The sequence below is a fragment of the Dermochelys coriacea genome, chromosome 6 (genome assembly GCF_009764565.3).
Source record: "Dermochelys coriacea isolate rDerCor1 chromosome 6, rDerCor1.pri.v4, whole genome shotgun sequence".
Taxonomy (NCBI): domain Eukaryota; kingdom Metazoa; phylum Chordata; order Testudines; family Dermochelyidae; genus Dermochelys; species Dermochelys coriacea.
The window spans coordinates 60,151,569-60,166,033 of record NC_050073.1 but is presented as its reverse complement, the minus strand read 5'-3'; positions in this window follow the sequence as shown (position 1 = coordinate 60,166,033).

The following is a 14,465-nucleotide window of genomic DNA, read 5'->3' as shown; positions in this document are numbered from 1 at the left end:
TGTTCCTAAGCCTTCAAATGCACCATATGGCTACATCCACTCAAAAAAAAAAAAAGTGCCCTAGATATTGCAGACCGCAGCCAATGAGCTTAGGAGGACGAGCACATATAGGAACCATTTCCAAAGGGTTAATACAGCTTCTGCAGCCTCCAGAGTAACAAAGCTATTGCTAGACTCTTGTTTTTGCAGCCCCCAGAAAATGGATACTGGAGGGATGTAATATGTTACATTATCCAGTGCAGTGACTTAATTACTAAGCAAAGTGCTTATCCCTTGACCTCGCGGTCACGGATTTATCTCTCGACAAATAACTCAGCCAGTGTTTGGAACATGCTTGAAAAGCTAAACTCTCAATGTCAGCCAACAATCTATAGGCTTATCACTGTTGCTAGAAGCACAATGCACAGTAAGATCCAATTGAAATGCACAGTTTGGCTTTCCCCACCTGCCCTCAGCATCCTCCCTGAGGATAGCCTGGGATAAGCAGGAATCCAGCCTGACACACCCAGCTCCACCTTGCAAGGCTGCCAGTCTTGGGCAGCAAAGTTTATTTGGCACTGTGTTGTAAAGGATAACATTACACAGGAAGAGGGTCATGAGGTATTAACCAAACACTCAGTTGGGGCGAGAGAACAGGGCCCTTTAAAAACAATTTGTACCTCAAACTTGTTGACAGAATTACTTGTCAATGCTCAGTAAATTCATTTGGTGCTCATGGAGTGCTCCTAAGTGCTGCAATTTTGGAGAAGATGCACTGACTGAGGTTTGGTTCCTGCTTTATAGGCAAAGTCAATTCAGTCTTAGGTACGGAGGTGCTACCAGGAGAATCCCCTCCAGCCTTTTTCCGATTCTTCAGGTAATATCCTTTTAAAATGAGATGCTTCATCTCTTCTCATCAGGTTCCCCCCAAGAAGAGGTTTAGCCATCAATCAGGGTAGATAAAAAAAATTTGAATTGATTTTTTTAAAATCAAAAGAATCAGATTTTTAAACATTTAAATTAAATGCAGGTTAATTCTTACAAATAAACCTATTTGAAGCTATGACAGCCTATGTTAATGCCTAAAACAGGGGTGGGCAGACTACGGCCCGCAGGCCAGATTCAGCCCCTCGGGGCTTTGGATCTGGCCCGCGGGATTGCCACTGCCATGGGCTCTGCGCTGCTCCTGGAAGCAGCCACACCACGTCCCTGCAGCCCCTGGGGGTGGGAGTGGGATTGGGGTGGCAGAGAGCTCCGCACACTGCTCTTGCCTGTGGGTACCTCCCCCAAAGCTCCCATTGGCCAGGAACAGGTTACTGCGGCCAATGGGAGCTTCGGGGGAGGTACCCACAGGTGAGGGAAACACGCAGAGCCCTCTGTGCCCCATCCGCACCCCTAGGGGCCACAGGGACATGGTGTCGGCCACTTCCCAGAGTGGTGTGGCGCGCGGCTGCGGCCAGGGCCAGCAGGGAGCCTGCCCTGGCCCTGGTGCGTGCTGCTGCCACTCCGGAGCCGGAACCCCTCCTGCACCGTGCCCCCCAACTCCCTGCCCTAAGCCCTCTGCATGTACCCTGCACCCCTCCTGCACCCCAGCTCCCTGCCCTGAGCCCCCTGCCATACCCCTCCTGCACTCCAACTCCCCACCTTGAGCCACCTGCCACTCCTCACACCCCTCCTGCACCTCAACCCCCTGACCTGAGCCCCCTCCTGCACTCCATACCCCGCCTGCACCCTCACCCCCTTCCCTGAGCCCCTTCATACACCCCGCAACCCTCCTCTACCCCAACCCCTTTCTCTGAGCCCCTTCCTGCACCCCACACCCCAACCCCCTGCCCCAGCCCTGCAAGCAATTTCCCCACTCAGATGTGGCCCTCGGGCCAAAAAGTTTGCCCACCCCTAGCCTAAACTTATTATAATCTATTAAAAACATTTAAAAGTTAAATTTTAAATAAATATTAAACAGTACATATTTGCTGCCAAGTTTTAAAGAAAATGAAACCATTGAACTGGTGGAAGTCACTAGCTAAGCATCAGGAATCTGAGTTTGTTGAAGTGCTAAACCAGCTTTTGAAGCAATAGCCCCTTCTGCAGGCGCAATGAGAATATTTTCTTCATTTCTGTTTATTCAACTAGTTCAGTTTAATGACTAATTCATTCAAAGTTAAGAAACCAATTGTGAGTTGAAAAAGCAGGTAACCTTGTTTTCCATTCCCAGTCTATGAATAAAAAGTAGGTGTGAAAGAATGAAATCTACTAGTTCTAAAATCTTGAACACCATGGTAACCAGAAACAGTCAATTCACTTACTACAGATAATACTTCCTTTGTTTAATAAATCAGTTAGTTTAGATACATTTTTTGATAAATGTTTTTTTCCCTTATGTAGCCAACTGATTTAAGATAGCTTTAACTAATTAAAAAAAAAGAAAGATATTCTTGTGTATTTGTAACTGAATTCAAATGTCCATCCAAATAGAGCTTGACACAAGTCACAACAAATTAATCCTGGTCTATTAAGAAAGAAATGCATTACTGACCATTTTCTAACATAATAAAAAATGTAAATATTAAGAATCTGAATAAAGTTAGGCTATATAATTACTTAAATAAATGTGTATAGTTGCTTAAATAAATGTGTATAGTATATCCACCTGGAGGAAGCACCACATTTGGTGTAAAGGCTGAATTTAGTTGCAAATCAATGTGTTTTAAAAGTTACCAACCAATGAGAATCAACCTTTCTTTAGGAAAATAACTAAAAAGTACAAATGCAAAACAAGATTAAAATTAATGATTAAAATCAAGGTTTCCTACTTGCTGATTTAAATGGCTTTGGTTTAAATCAATCCAGCCTGTCCTTCATCACACATCTCCCTTCTGTTCTTTAAACTCATTCTGTTTTAGTACTTTGGAGAGCCATCTACTATGTTTTGTGGGGACCTATATGAAATAATATCTATGGCACCCTCATCCAGCTCTCCCTTGTTCTACTTACCAAAGACCCCCACTCTCTAGATGCCTCCTGACTGCAACAATTGCCCCTTTCCCCCACATGTGTGTGATTCTCAGTGGCCTCAGTTGATGCCACTCACATCCACAGACTTATACATGGGCCCAGGATTTGAGGAAGAAGAGTTGGAAGCTCAGCTTTCTAAGCAGGCTGCCTGAAAAGACAGTTGAGGAATTCAGTCACCTAGTCCACTGAAGACAGAACTGCATATGGGGAATTGGGACTAGTTCTCTAGTTGGCATGTTGGGGCAGAGAGTGTGTGTGCGTGGGCAGGGGGGGACAGGGGGGGCAAAGGAATCCTGAAACAGTAGGGCCTTGTAAGATAACACAGGTCTAAGGCTGCTGCCCTTTAGCTGTCTTGGGCAATAGGAATAAGATTTAGATATTTAAACAAAAAATTAGAGGGAACATTGCTGGGCAGCTTGAACAGGCTGCATGGAGCTTGGAATGGGACTGATGTGGTTGTTGCAAACAAAAGCTCTTTTCTCTGGTCTCTCATGTCTTACAAGGAGGACAAAGAGCCATAGCTCCCTCCAGTAGAAAATTGAAAGCTTCATGTTTTCCACTTGGCTACGCCTCTCCTGATTCCCTTCCCTTTCCCAGCTGCCTTTAGGGGGAATAAGAGACACTTAATACATTTCAATATTGTTCTTGGGACTTTTTTTTGTCCTAATTGTCTCCTCATTGAAGTAAATCTGGACAATGGCAGGGCTTGAGTTCAAGGAATGTCTCCCTTGCAGCAGGCCTTGATTCTTTATGACTCCTCTATTCAATGTCCCTTGCACAGTCGGTGCGCCTGCAGTCCCAGCCTCTGCAGCACACACTGCCATGGCACAGGCCAAACGCCTCAGATATTTTCACCGAAGCAGAAGCTTGACAAATCCCTCAAAAATGTGAGTCTCAGACTGAATGCACCACTTACCTTATGCTTTTGGTCCATCTGATTTTTGGTCCATTTGTTTGACTGTTTGTTTGTTCCCTGTGTACGGGCTGTAGGTCTAAGCCTAGGCCCCAGCCCCCGAGCAGGAAGCTGAATCAAGTCTGTTTGTTGGTACCTTGGTAAAGGCCACAAGGCTCTGACCCTTGGAGCTTTGTCTGAACTATCTAAGTGGTTGATCACTGCCTGGCGGTGAGGGGGTGGAGCTGAGCTGAGCTAAGCAGGGAGACTTGCTATAAAAGGTCACTTGCTAGGAGAACTTGAGGGCAGCAATCAGGGGCAGGTAACAGGAGAGTTTCAGAGTGAGCGTGAGAGTTTCCTTCCATGTTCAGCTCCATGTGAAATGTCAAAATAGAACAGTGCTGATGATCTGCAATGACTGTGCAATGTTTCCTTTCCTACCTGAAGCCAGAAGGGACTTCCTGTGCATGAAGTGCAAGATGGTGGCTGTGCTGGAGGCCATGGAAGTTGTCATGACTAGCGTTGGGACCATTACCTGATGATGTCAATGTTCCTTTCTCTGTGATCATCATGGAAACATAGATCATCCCCCATGATCTTTCCATTGCAGGGGCACTTGCCCACACTGACCCTTAGTTCTGCTGCTCCTGGGAACCTGTCTAGGATCATGCCAGTCCAGTCAGCATTAAATTACATGAGGAATACCACTGAGTCCAGGAGACAATTCCTGACAGTGCAGCTCCAGCCCCTTGCCCACCCTCTTCCAAGTTATGGCTCCCATTCCCCACAGACCAGCTGGGCAGTGGCTTCTCAAGGTCAGGGTGAAAAGGGAACAAAAAAGGCAGCACTCTCTGCTTCCATATCTTGGGCAGGATCCACCAGATCTCCATTCCTGCCACCCACAAGTGGAGTCCAATCCTGCTTTCTGTTTCACCCACACAATCCCACTGACTTTAAAGAACCTAGTTATAAATCAGTATAAGATTATTGGGCTCAACACAGGGATAAATGGGTGAAATTTAATGGCCTGTGTTTATGCAAGAGGTCAGACTAGTGATCTAGTGGTTGCTTCTGGCCTTAAACTCTATGAAAAATCTACAAAGATTAGATAGATTGATTGATTGAAATGAAAGCAGAATCTGAATCATCTTCAGATACAGCATTCTATCCAAAGATGATTCACTCCCTACTTTCTTTCTATTGTCTCCTCCTTGGACCCCGCAGCTGTACATCTAGGGCTGCTTCATATAGAACTGCATCAAATGCTTTATTCAGGAAAGATGGGGCCATGAAATCAGCTCTGCCACTATATTTAGTGTCTGTCGTGGGGAATGGGGGTGGACTAGGACTACAGGCATGGCAAAAGCTGACCCATTTTCCCTTAGAAAGAAGACAGGATTCGTTTTATTGTTCTCTGGGGCCCCACAGATTATTAGGAGTGCAACTGATTTGCTGCTTCCAAATATTTGGGACCCGTACTAAAAAGCAGCATATGGTCCTATAGATCCTCTCCCCTACTGCCCTTCTGAGTTAATTAACCAGAATGCACCAAATAATGTCTTTCCCTTCTTCTGAACTTTGGTAGATACTGCACTGCAACCTTAATAGGCCAAAACCAAATACCTTTGCAAAACAGCCCCAGCTTACTCAGCACCTCAAAAGCATGAAATCTTCCTTCAACACCCAATCCTGTTCCCCTCAGCATTGTTGCCATAGAAACCCAACTCTACCCCCCCCCATACGCATACAGAGTCTCCTACCCCTTCACACACATTCTGAAGGGAACCAATTATCTTGTATTTTGTTCCAAGTAACACTCAGAGATGCTAAAACACCCTTGATGCATGTGTAAGGCAAATATTTTCCAGTGTTTTAATACGAAGGGTTGTTGTTGGTTTTTTTAACTCCCTGTGTATACAAAAAAGAAATCAGTTACAGGAAGTAGAAATCCTGACAACAGGTCTTTCTACTAGTCTTATTTATGTGAAATTATTGCTGGTGAAAGATGCTGGCTTGACAAGCCCTGGAGATTCATGTCCTATTTATCCACAAAACAGCAGTGGCACTGATCAGATCTCTCTTGTGTAGGATGGAGGGGTAAATTCCGGACCTTCCCTATCCTCACCAGCAGGGATTCCATTGTGGTCCCCACTATTCCCCCCCATCACACACACAGAGGGATGCCAGGTTTCCCTCAGCCAGGGTGTCTCCCGTCTCTCTTACCATGCCACACATGAACTGGTGCCACCAGTAGTTGAGTTCTTGATGTCTCCCCTGAGGTCTGCTGTACAGGAACAAAAAAGAGCTAGATAAGTTCATGGAGGATAGGTCCATCAATGGCAATTAGCCAGGATGGGCAGGGATGGTGTCCCTAGCCTCTGTTTGCCAGAAGCTGGGAATGGGCGACAGGGGTTGGATTACTTATAGATTCATAGATACCAAGGTCAGAAGGGACCATTATGATCATCTAGTCTGACCTCCTGCACAACGCAAGCCACAGAATCTCACCCACCCACTCCTGTGAAAAACCTCACCTATGTCTGAGCTATTGAAGTCCTCAAATCGTGGTTTAAAGACTTCAAGGAGCAGAGAATCCTCCAGCAAGTGAGCCGTGCCCCATGCTACAGAGGAAGGTGAAAAACCTCCTTGATGATTACCTGTTCTGTTCATTCCCGCTGGGGCACCTGGCACTGGCCACTGTCGGAAGACAGGATACTGGGCTAGAGGGACCTTTGGTCTGACGCAGTATGGCTGTTCTTATGTTCTTAACAGATTCTCTGTGCACCAGGTCACAGTGCTATTTGGCCCAGCCACCCCCTCCATCTGGACAAAGGGGCGGATGAGTCAGATTTCAGTGGTGTTGTGACCATGCAGCCAGAGCAATGCTCCAGGCAACTCCAGCATCAGCTATAATGATTGGGCACAGGATCCCTGCTTGAAAGTGATTGGTCCATGGGTCCCTCCCTCCCCGACTTTGTGCATGTGCAGAAAAGCCTTGTGGCACCTGGGTAAATCACTGAAAAGCAGGTACAGTACAGAGAGTGACAGATCATGGTTCCTTCATGCTGGCCTGCCAATGTGCCATAACCCCAACCTGCAGGGCCCAGCTCTGTGAGTGGATAGGACGGTCAGGCTCCATGACACATTGACCTCTACTACCAAGACTGCCCTTAGCAGAGTGAGCATGTATCCTACAAAACCAGGTCTCTCCCAGTGTGTCTCTCAGCTATACAAAAAGCAGTGCCACGGTGGGCTCTGGCCACCTGAAGGAACTCTCACCAAGCTGGGCCAGTGGAACCAACAACAGATTGGAAGATCACATATGTGCCTCAAGTGGGGACTTCTGAGGTACCATGATAATGAGCACCATATAAAACTTGGACAAATGGAGCACTCCCTAACTAGGCCTGTCACAGATTAAAAACTTTCTCTCGCCACTGCCTCACAACACGTCCCAAATCAGCTCCCCACCATTGAGCTCTCAAGGAGTCCTCAAGCCAGCACTTCCCAACACACGAGGAGAAGGTCAGAGGGTTATCTGGCAGAGAGAAGAATGAGCACTATATTCTCTTTCCCATAGCTATTGCCAAAATCCTCCATTGCACCCCTTCCTGATTCTCTGATAGTCTGAAGATCACCTTAGTGTCAGTTGCAGCAAGAGTGTTTTTTGCAATATGGAACCGGAATGAGACTCACCAACACATTTCACAGAGGCCACTGAAAAACTGGTAGCATTGCTAGGCCATGACTGCCCTGAAATTGCTTTTTGTTGTTGTGCAGATGCCGAATGGGCATTAACATGAATACAGAATTAGTTGGTGCCTTTCTCAGGATTGTTTCCCTAAGCACTGCTTTCTCACTGGAACTGATCTTTTATTCATTAACAAGGGAACCGCAGGAACCATCATCGTTACAGCTCTATAATTATTTCCGTTCTAAATCATTCATTTTTTTTCAGGCTGAAATTTTCCGGGTCTGGTCTCTGCCTGATGGGAAAAGGTTCTAGAGAGTAAAAAATGATATAGCCATTTTTGAAAATGAGAAGATTTCTCCCCTTCCTTTTCCCTAAATTATGAAGTAATTCTTGTGATTTTTTTAAATAGCTCTAGCACCAAACCTCACCCAGAGGAGAAGAGGAAATTGACATTTGACAGGGAAATATGAAATATAGTGACTCATTGAAGGAAAGGTCTTTTGAGTGTTCTGATTAAAACTGGGGTTGGTTCAACCAAGTTATGAAGGTTTGAAAATTGCCTTCCACACACGTTTTGCGCTCAATTTTCTCACTGAGCTCATAAAAAAACCCAAGTTCTGCAAGGTGCTGAGCAAATTGTGAAAGTGCTGAGTGTGTCAGCTCCAGGAGATACACAGCACCTTGCAGGCTCAGGCCCAAAGTGTGCAATCACACCTCAGGTTTGTGTGATGATCTGTGAAAGCTCTAGTGAAGGTGCACAGTGAATGCTGCACCGCATTGGGTAGATAATTCTATGAATTCCATGCATAAAATGTTCAATTCTGAAGGCTTTATGTGCTAAGTGCATAGCAGCTTCCAGGCAGGAATCTGGTACCATTAAAAATGCATGAGCAGCTGTATACAGTTTTCTACAGGTTTGTGTCTCAGCTCCTTTACATCCAACAAGGTAAAAGTTGACTAGCTTTTAAGACCCACAGGAGAGGGACTCATTCCTAGGAACTGACCATTCCTCTTGTGTCTGTCATGTTTTCTCATACACACCAAAACAAAGCAAATCATGCCAAGGTAATATTTATTTCAGCCTAAGGAAAACATTAACAAGCTGAGAAAGAACTAATGTAATGTCTCTAGGGTTGGAGGAAAAATGATGGCTTGCTTTGTTACAGTCTATATCTGAACAGCATTGGGTGCAGTATAAGAATCTATATAGACAGCAAAGGTTAAAGCAGGTTGAAATGGGAGGGGACGCTCTCATCACACCAACAAGGAGGGGAAATGTGGGTAGGATCGCTTCCTACCCAAGCCAGGGAGAGGAAGGGGAATTGTCCTTCTGCTTGTAGCAGAGGAGGAGCGTACATTAATCACTGAAAGACAGAATATGAAACACAAAATGGCATGTGATTAAGTGAAATCTCAGTTTTCTAGCTGCAGGGTTGCAGAGGAAAACTTGAAAATCAGAGGACAAATAAAAAGAACCCCAAATGTATTTTTTAAAAATCTCATGACTTTTAAGCTAATTTCATGATTTTTGGGGCCTGACTTGTGATTTTTAAATGCTTGGGAGTGACAGTACTGCCTCCCCTATACTTGAAGGTTCAGTACACAGAAAACAGAATGATTTTTTTCAGTTACGTTTCTCAGTGGCCAGCCAAATATTTCCACATTGTGAAATATCTTTCTTCTTTCAAAGAAGTTTTTTTTAAAAAGCTAGAGAGCATTAAAATTTCATAACAAAGCATCCAAATGTCAAGAAATAAAAAAAAGTAGGTAGAATGTGCAACCTTAAGACTGCCCCCTTGTGTGTATACATACATAATAATACAATCAGACTAATTGCATGAGTAACACTTTTTAAAAACAATACAATATCAGATATTTTTCCGTATCCTCAGATGCATAGGTGTGACATCTTAAAATACTGTCTACTCTATGTGTGCCAAAAAACAGACCCCATAAAAGCAGGGCCGAATTAATTACAAGATACAGTAGACCTGAATCTGGGGCCTCCAGTTCTGACTGACATCCTGTGCTCCAGTAGGGAAGAAGGATCTCCATATGAATCCTCAGGAGCAGAGGTCCACACAGAGCCTTCCTACTGGGGTAAAAAGAGGAAGAACAAGAGAACCCTCTGCTTCCACCTACATGCTCCTGCTGATGTCTCTGGACTGGTACCTGGTCACCTGTCAGCACCTGAGGTCACTGCACAGGAGGTCTGACCAGGTATCTGTCCTCCTCACCTGGCAGGATTGAAGGGGATCCTGGACAGACCCTAGTTTGCCTGAAGACAGGAAGTGGTGGGACAGGGAGGAAGGAGGCTGCAGCAGTCTGATGAAAAACAGTGGCAGCCCACTCCTCCAGTCCAATAGCTGGCTCTTGTGTGGGTGGCCCATGTGATCACCAGCCCAAGCTTTGGCAGGGTCACAGTGGGAGCAGGAGTGGAGTCACAGCACAGGCATATGGCCAGGCGGCCCCTGTGTAAGGATATACCTAGGGTGACCAGGTATCCGGTTTTCGACTGGAACACTCAGTTGAAAAGGGATCCTGGAGGTTCCAGTCAGCACCACTGACCGGGCCTTTGACTGTCCAGTTGGTGGTGCCACACAGTGGGGCTGGCAAGCTCCCTGCTATCCTCCGCGCTGCATGGCTCCTGGGAAGCAGCCATCATGTCCCCCATATGACTCCTATGCGTAGGGACAGCCAGGGGGCTCCACGTGCTGTTCCCACCCAAAGCACTGCCCCGCAGCTCCCATTGGCTAGGAACTGCAGCCAATGGGAGCTGCGGAGGCTGTGCCTGCGGACGGGGCAGCATGCAGGGCCACCTGGCCATGCCTCTATGTAGGAGCCGGAGCAGGGACATGCTGCTGCTTCTGGGAGCTGCTTGAGGTAAGCACCCCCCAGACCTGCTCCCAGGCCCCAACCCCCTGCCCCAGCCCTGACCCCCTCCCGCACTCCAAACCCCTCGATGCTAGCCCAGAGCACCCTTCTGCACCCCAAAACCTCTCATCCCCAGCCCCACTCCAGAGCCCGTACCCCCAGCCGGAGCCTTCACCTCCCCCTGCACCCTAACCCCCTTCCCCAACCCGAAGCCTCTTTCTGCACCCTGAATCCCTCATTTCCCCCACCCCAGAACCGGCACCCCCAACCGGAGTCCTCAGCCCCTCCCGCACCCCAACCCCCTGCCCCAGCCTGGTGAAAATGAGCGAGTTAGGGTGTGGGAGAGCGAGTGACAGAGGGAGGGGGATGGAGTAAGCAGGGGTGGGGCCTCAGGGAAGGGGTGGGGCAAGGGCAGTACAAGGGTGTCAGTTTTGTGCAATTAGAAAGTTGGTAACCCTAGATATACCACAAAGCTAGTTTAGTCAGACCTGGCTCAGAGCTGGGGTATTATTGGTGGGACGTAGCCCCACCAGCCCTAGAGAGAAGCACGGCTAACTGCACAATTACAGGCAGTGGGACAGGAGGGACCTTGTACCTTCCGTAGCTGCTCCTGTGTAGATGCCCTGGAAGAGTAGAGAGTTGCATACGTGTGAATCCCAAAGCTCCAATGACCTTTCGTTCGGTTGGATTTCTACTGTTAGGAGTTTGCTTGTGGCTAGGAGTCAGGAATAGGAATAGTAACTGAGAGAATCACATGCAGGGATCAATACATAGGAGCATAAAGAGACAGGCTGAAAGAATGAGATACAGAGCATGGATGAGAGCCATTAAACACGAAAAAGAGCAACACAGTTAAGTAAAGTAAATCATGATTACTTCTTTGATGTAAATGGTTTCTCCAGGGATTCCCATGTGCTTGCATATTCAGGGTATTATGCTAAATCATTTGCAAAATAACATCGGCTGAAGAAGAGCTGAGATCTGTTAGAGCAATTCCAAAAAATACAGCACTAGGATTGGTTGATAAGGATTCCAAATGATGTGTGGTATGCAATCCAATATTCCAACATGGACCAATACTTCTCTGCCCCTAAAGTGTGACTATCAGCCCTTCACTTTAAACAATAGAAGTAAACTGCCAAACAAAGAGAATGCTCAAAAGCAAAGAAAACCAATAAAAATCACAAAAATAAACGGCATCTAAAGTTGAACAGCTTAGCATGTCCTCCGCCATTGGCAACCAATGGACTGGAACAGCAAGTGGTACCAGAGGTCCTGTGTGGCAGAACTATGTGAGGGCACATGAGTGAGATAGCCTGGAGTGCTGGAGGTCACGCACTGGAAAAGCTGTAGGGAGTGGCAACTCAGGACTGGAATAGAATGGGATGCTACACATCTGAACTGAGGTACACGGGCAGACCAGTGGGGGATTAGACCTTGAATAGCATCACAGACTGAAAACTGAATTGCTTTGGCAGAACAATGTGTGGGGGTACGTAGATGGGGCCTACCCACACTGTGCATGGATCCAGCTGGAACAATTAGTCATTGATTCATCTTCACTATTCACTGGGGCGGGGGTGGGGGGGGAACAACTATTTCTAAAGACAATAGTGGCAAATCTTTTCATTATCCACCCACACCACAGCTAGAAATAAAAACTCCCCTTTCATCCCAAGATGTGGGTGAGTAAGAATATAATCATGGGCTCTCAAGCAGCTGTTAAAAAAAAAAAAAAGAACATTAGTGTCTGACATTCACACAAGTGGATAATTTTAATTTTGCAGCAGCTGTCCTAATTAGCTGGAAGAAAAGACATGCTGGGAAATATCAGAATTGTTAAATCTTGCCTTTATTGCTTAGGGTTTGTCGACACACCCAAGGTGTATGACTTTAACAATACAGGTATAGTTAAAGCAGAACATCCCACGAGTGTGGACACAATTAGAAAGAATTTTATACCAGTATAGCTATTCCTGTATGGGACGGGGAATAAGATTATGCCTACACACGAAGCACTATACTGCTATTCCTATACCAGTAAACGATACCAGCAAAGCACTCCTACTGTGGACACAGCTAAACCAGCAATGCTGCGCTCTGTAGCAATATAAGCGGTAAGACACCCCCCACATGAATGAACAAAGGTAAAAGTAAACGTGCAATTTTGCTGGTATAACTGCACCTACCCTAGGGGCTTTTGCTGCCACCACTATACTGGTCATGAATCACACCTCTTCATACCCCTGACCGACATAGCTATGCTAGCAGAAGCCCGTAGTGGCCTAAAGCTATACTGGGGTAAGGCCCTTCTATACCAGTATAATTATGTCCACACTAGGGACTGTACCAGTCTAACTATATGGGTAAAAAAATCAGTCAGACCCCTAATCAACATAGTTACAATGGCACAAAAACTGTGTGTAGACCAGGCCTTCGAGGGTTGACTGGGTGACTCAGCCGTGCACTTTATTTTCTGAGCTGCCCTCACTGAATGGGATATGGGCAGGGGTTCCTTAACATACAGCCTCTCTCCCAATTGTCTTCATTAAATAGGTGTTTACAAATAACAAACCCAGAGAGTTTTAAGTGGCTTGAATGAAAATCATTTCCCAATCTCACTAGTTCACAGTAGCTTGTGCTGCCTTATGCGTGCATGATTCTGCCAGCTCTCCAGTCATGCACAGTCTGCCAGCGAAGGCAGGATCAGAATTCCTAGCTTGAAAAACAAACAAAAAACAAGAGCAAAACCATCCTTTTGGGTCTTCTCTCTGAAGCATAAACAGTAAAAAATTGCACGGCCACTTTATTCCTTTGCAGGGCACTAAAAAGCCCCATTTCCCTCTCCCCCTTCCCTACTGGGATCTCACCCCTCTTGTCCCCAAAGTTCCACTTGCTCCCTTCCGGCTCCAACAAAGCCCCAATTTCTTGCCTCCTCTTCTCCCCAGAGCCCTCAATCTCTTGCCTACATTCTTATTGCCCTCTCTCTTTTCCTCTGCTCTAACCCCCCAACTCTCCTGCCCCTCCCCTCCTCTAAAATGTGATACCATCCCTTTCCAGATGCCCCCCTAATTTCTCTCTTCTGCTATGTGGTTTCTGTTTATTCTCCATAGCAAGACTCACTGGCCACTATCCCTGAGGCCCTAATCTTGAGCCCGTGTTCTGGTCCGGGTGTGAGAGCAATAGCCAGGGACAGTTCCCTTGAGGTTCTTCTGCTGACTATGTTATATTTCCTCTCTGCACTGCAGTCAAGAGGGGGGCAGAGATGAGGGGGGTATAAAGAGGCCCATAGAGCAGAGTGGAGAAGGGGACACAACCGCACTCCTTCCCTTGGGAGAAAGTTGAATGGGACAAGTGTGTCCCATGGTCCCCTTTAATTACACCTAAGTTCAGTCTGCTTGGCTCATCAATTCCTCACCCTCTCCACTGGGACAGCTGACAAGGGGTCACTAGGCTCAAGTGTGCAGGGAGGTTAAAAGTGGGAGAGGAGAGAATGGAAGGGAGCCACCCCCTACACCAGCATAAGGGGATCCCAGCACATACGTAGTCTGGTATAGCACTGAGGCTGAAGTAGAGGCCATCTAGAGGAACCTAACAGCACTTTCTAAGCATTTGGTCTGATTTTCAGAAGTGCTGAGCATCCACTTCACTGGGAGTTGCAGGGAATCAGCATTCTGAAAAACAGTCCATATACCAACACCCACATGTTCTCGCCCTCCCTTTCTAGCAACCATTTCAGCCACTACTGAAACATAACCAAATCTGGGTGGAACACAGCAGCTATTTTACAGCACATCGCATTTCCATGCTTCAGGGCTTAAATTAGCTGGGGTTGGGAAGCATTTTTCTCTCCATGTTATTGTTCAGCAATAGAAGCTGTGGGAGAGAAAAGGAGCACAGTTTCATAAGAACATAAGAATGGCCATACTGGGTCAGACCAATGGTCCATCTAGCCCAGTAGCCTGTAGTCCGACACTGGCCAATGCCAGGTGCTCCAGAGGGGATGAACAG